Source organism: Triticum dicoccoides, chromosome 5A, assembly GCF_002162155.2.
Source record: "Triticum dicoccoides isolate Atlit2015 ecotype Zavitan chromosome 5A, WEW_v2.0, whole genome shotgun sequence".
Taxonomy (NCBI): Eukaryota; Viridiplantae; Streptophyta; class Magnoliopsida; order Poales; family Poaceae; genus Triticum; species Triticum dicoccoides.
This window is the reverse complement of record NC_041388.1, coordinates 471676629-471682054: the sequence shown is the minus strand read 5'-3', so window position 1 is coordinate 471682054 and position 5426 is coordinate 471676629.

Sequence of the window (5426 nt, the reverse complement as noted above, 5' to 3'; positions counted from 1 at the left end):
CCAAAGACCACTGAAGTGGTCCAACACACCTATCATTTTTAACACCGAGGATCACCCTGATCGCACTACTGCGGTCGGGTGCTTGCCATTGTTGGTTTCACCAACAATACGCAACCTCAAGGTGACAAAGATGCTAGTCGATGGTGGGGCCGGTCTGAACTTGATCTCGCCTGCCGTGATCGAGAAACTGCAGATTCCTGATGGAGACCTCGTAGAGACGGGCACGTTTCAGGGGGTCAACCCGGGAAGAAGCCAACCTAAGGGAAAGGTCACGTAGCACGTGACTTTTGGAAGCGATCTGAACTACAGGACGGAGAGGATCGTGTTTGATGTTGCCAAGATCCCCTCTTCCTACAACGGGATCCTTGGCCGCCCAGCGCTGGCCAAGTTCATGGCGGCGTCACACTACGCCTACAATACCCTGAAGATGCCAGGACCTGTGACGATCATCACCATCCCCTCCGATAAGAAAGATGCGCTGATTTGCGCTGACCAACTATACCAGCAAGCAGTTGCAGCAGCTGCCGCCACTAGGGCACTTGCTCCTACCGCTGGGACCCCGGGAGGGAAGAAGAAGAAGAAGACCGGTGAGACCTCGGACACCCACTCCGGCAAGCGCACCTCTCAGGAGTGTAGCGCTCCCGTCGAGGACGTGCTAGAGAGCTCCACTAGCGGAAACAAGAAGCCCAGGGCCATACCGTCGGGAACCAAGAAGGTTTCTGTCAATGAGGACGGCACGGGAGGGGCTTTCACCATAAGCTCCACCCTTGACGACAAATAGGAAGACGCGCTCGTCACCTTCCTGTGGGCGAATGTCGATGTATTTGCATGGCAAGCTTTCGACATCACCGGCGTTCCCAGGGAGGTGATTGAGCACCACCTTGCTGTATGTCCTCATGTGCAGCCCATCAAGCAGAATGTCAGAAAGCAAGCTTTGGAACGACAAGAGTTCATCACAGAGGAGATCCGGAAACTGGAAGCAATGGGTTTGGTAAGAGGAGTGCTCCATCCAACGTGGTTGGCCAATCCGGTTGTAGTGCACAAGGCTAATGGGAAGTGGAGGCTGTGTATTGATTACACAGATATCAATAAGGCTTGTCCTAAGGACCCCTTCCCGTTGCCGCGCATCGACCAGATTGTTGACTCCACAGCTGGGTGTGATCTGTTGTCATTCCTCGATGCCTACTCCGACTACCACCAGATCTTCATGACAAGAGAAGACGAAGAGAAAACAGCATTCATCACCCCATGTGGTACGTATTGTTTCATGCGGATGCCTTTTGGGATGAAGAGTGCTGGTTCGACATTTGCAAGGGCGGTCCAGATTGGTTTTGAACCCCAGCTCCATAGAAATATGGAAGCTTATATGGATGACATAGTGGTCAAAACCAAGGACAGGGCAACCCTCATACCGGATTTGCAAGAAACATTTGCAAACCTGCGCAAGATCAATCTCAAGCTGAACCCTGAGAAGTGCGTCTTTGGCGTCCCGTCCGGCAAGGTTCTCAGGTTCTTTTTGTCACAGTGTGGGATAGAGGCCAATCCGGACAAGATCAAAGCTATAGAGCAGATTGAAGCACCCAAGCGAATCAAGTATGTGCGTCGCTTGCAGGTTGCGTCGCCGCTATGGGCAGATTCATTTCCAAGTATGCCGAGCGCGCCCTTCCCTTTTTCAAGATCCTAAAAAAGGCGGGCCCAATGGAGTGGACGCCAGAAGCCGAAGCAGCATTGCAAGATTTGAAGAACTACCTCTCCTCCGTGCCAATACTAGTTGCGCCTAGGCCACATGAGCCGTTGCTGCTATACCTGGCGGCAACAGACCAGGTGGTCAGCACCGCACTAGTGGCGCAGAGAGAGGTTGACGACGAGGTAATGGCAGCGACAGAGCCCGACACCACCAATGCAGAGTAGACACAGCCAGTTGAAGTGCCGCCGAAGAAGAAAATGATGCAGCACCCGGCCTACTTTGTTAGTTCCCTCCTGCAGGGAGCTAGATCAAGGTACTCCGGCGTGCAGAAACTGCTCTTCGGCCTTCTTATGGCCTCGAGGAAGCTGCGTCACTACTTCTAGGCACACGAGATCACTGTTGTCACTCGCCTCCCTCTACAACGGATATTGCACAATCCAGATGCAACGGGAAGAATTGTGGAATGGGCACTGGAGCTATCCAGCTTTGGCCTCAAGTTTGAAAGTACTTCGACGATTCAGAGCCGAGTCCTGGCGGAGTTCATTGTAGAATGGACTACAATGCCTAACGAAGAAGCCCAATAGACTGCTCTCCCCGGCAAGGTGGCAAGTTGCAGTTGGATCATGTACTTTGATGGAGCTTTCTCCTTACACGGCGCCGGGGCTGGCGTACTGCTTGTCGCGCCCACCGGAGAGCACCTCAAGTACGTGATCCAGATGCACTTCCCCAGGGAGGTGTCAACAAACAATACGGCAGAGTACGAAGGGCTGCTTGCCATTCTTAGGATCGCGGCGGACCTCGGAATCAAGAAGCTCATCGTCAGGGGCGACTCGCAGCTCGTCGTCAAGCAAGTCAACAAGGACTACCAGAGCCCGTTGATGAAGGCCTACGTCGATGAAGTGAGAAAGCTGGAAGAGCGTCTCAACGGTATACAGGCTGAATACGTTCCCCGAGCGGAGAACGATATCGCCGATTACCTGTCAAAACACGCTGCCCTCGAGCTACCTGTGGAACCAGGTACCTTTGTGCTCCAGCTAACTTAGCCATCCATTGATCCATCAACAGAGCAGAACAAGAGGAGGAACTCAGGACCCGGCAAGTACTTTCCCGCCGAGCTCCCTGGAGCCGCCGGCAAGGATGTTGCCAGGGACATTGAGCCCGCCACGGGACGGCTAGCTCCGGCGGAGCGTCAAGCTCTTGCCGTCGAGACAGCCGCTCCTATAGCGGAGGAAATGCCTTTAGTCCTCACTGTCGAGCCCCAGGCTCCAGCGTGGGCACAGCATACCGTCCGATTCCTCCAAACAGGGGAACTTCCTGAAGAGCAGGAAGAAGCGGAAAAAGTAGCCCGTCGCTCTACCATGTACCAGTTCATCGATGACGTCCTGTACAGAAAGAGGCCAAACGGTTTGAAATTGAAGTGTATCCCTCGGGAGGAAGGACTGGAGCTGTTGGCGGAGATACACGGAGGCATATGTGGATCCCACATCGGGTCAAGGGCCCTTGCCGGCAAGGCATTTCAGCAAGGCTTCTTCTGGCCCACCGCCCTCCAGGATGCGATGACACTAGTCACTAGGTGTGAAGCGTGTCAGTTCCATTCAAAGAAGCTTCATCAGCCAGCTCAAGCCCTTCAAACCATTCCTCTCTCCTGGCCCTTCTCGGTCTGGGGCCTCGACATACTGGGCCCTTTCCCCCGCGCTGTCGGGGGCTTTGAGTACTTGTACGTTGCAATCGACAAGTTCACAAAGTGGCCGGAGGTGGAGGCAGTGAGGAAGGTCACAGCTCAGTCAGCCGTCAAGTTCTTCAAGGGACTAGTGTGCCGTTTTGGTGTACCCAACAGGGTCATCACCGACAACGGCACACAGTTCAGAAGCCGCACCTTCATGCAATATATCCAGGACCTCGGCAGCAAAGTCTGTTTCGCTTCCGTTGCTCACCCACGAAGCAATGGTCAAGCTGAGAGGGCAAACGCTGAAGTACTGCGAGGCTTAAGGACCAAGACCTTTGATAGGCTGCACAAGAGTGGAAGGCACTGGATTGATGAGTTGCCGATGGTTCTTTGGTCGATCAGGATGACGCCAAATCGAGCCACCGGCCAGACACCCTTTGCCCTAGTATACGGGGCAGATGCAGTTCTCCCCACTAAACTCATATACGGGTCACCTCGAGTGCTCGCTTATGATGAGCTTGAGCAAGAGCAACTGCGGCAAGATGACGCAATGCTCCTTGAGGAAGATTGTCTTCGAGCGGCTGTGAGAGCAGCACACTACCAGCAAGCCTTCTGCCGCTATCATAGCCGGAAGGTTCATGCCCGAAGCCTTGAGGAAGGCGACCTTGTCCTTTGGCGCGTTCAATCGGCCAAGAATTCCAACAAGTTGACGCCAAAGTGGGAAGGCCCTTATCGGGTAATACGAGTCACCAAGCCCAGCGCAGTCCGCCTGGAACATTGAGCATCTTCGCAAGTTTTACCCGTGAGGCGCGGCTTGCCGGGCCCCCCGGCAAGCCACCTTTTGTACAAGCATTGCCGATGATGCATGTAACCCTTTGTACAAAGCCAGGCGCAGATCCTGAGCATAAACGAATGAAGCGCTGGCGCCCTAAGTTATAGCATGCATGCTAGGTCAAGTCTCGTCCTTGGTTAGGGTTGATAGTGCTTAGCGGCGACTAACCCCTAGCTTAGAGGTCGAGTGTGCGTCTCTTTGTCTTTCTTTTGTCTTCTTTGGTTCACAGGACACACGGATATCCGTGCCGAACCACTTGGGGAGGAAAAGAAGATGAACAGACCAGCATCTAGCCCCCGGCAAGCCAGCGTTGCTGGGGGCTGCAAGAGCAAAGATTCACCCACGGCGAACCAGGGTTGCCGGGGGCTGCATCTTCAGATAAGTTCTTCATCCCTTATCATGCATTCCATTATGGACTGAGGTATGTGAAACCTTGTTTTCCCCTAAGCTACTGTGCTCCCATAACTCTAGGCCCTAGGGCTCGTTCCTGGGGCCAAGTTTGGTCGTAGTCGCGGCAGCGAAAGGATGAAACAAGGAGCCAGAACCCGCCTCATCCTCGCCTCCGCCAAAGGCGTGAGGAAGGTCGAGCGAAGTGGGGAGACGGCAAGGCCTGTTGCTGGGCAAGGAAATGTTTATCTTGAAGATATCAAGGATTTACTCCTTGTCGTGGGTTCCACCCGCAAACAAATGACCCGGCAAGCATCCCTTTTTCATTAAAAACATTCCACTCAGGTACAGTCCATAGGGAATGGAAAACATGAATGATGGGATTACAAGTTTTAAATTCAGCTAAGGCCCGAAGGCTTACAAACTAAAAAGAGATAAGGTGTCCATAATCCCTTTCTTGTCCCTCTCCTCAGGAAGCAGGTCAAGGAGGCGAAAAGGGCAAAAGGGGCGCCTAGGCGAGCTACGGGTGGCAGAAGACACCAAGAAAACATCTCGGTGGCCATCCGAAGGTTGGATGGTGATGGAAGCGCTGGAAGCAGAGCTCGAAGACGAGGCGGCAGGACGTCAACACGCGTCGAAGGTGTTGGTGCCCGCGTACTCTGATTTGACGGCCTTGCCGCCTGCCCTCTTCCTCTTCCGCAGCCTCCCAATGCTAGCCGCCCAAGGAGACGACCCCGAGAAGTTCAGGGAGCCGGCGACACGGATGATGGGGTCGCCGGTGCCGCACAGAGCGGCGGCCGACACCTAATCGAACCCGTCATCCTGCCGCCTACTACCCTCATCGTTGCTGCCGC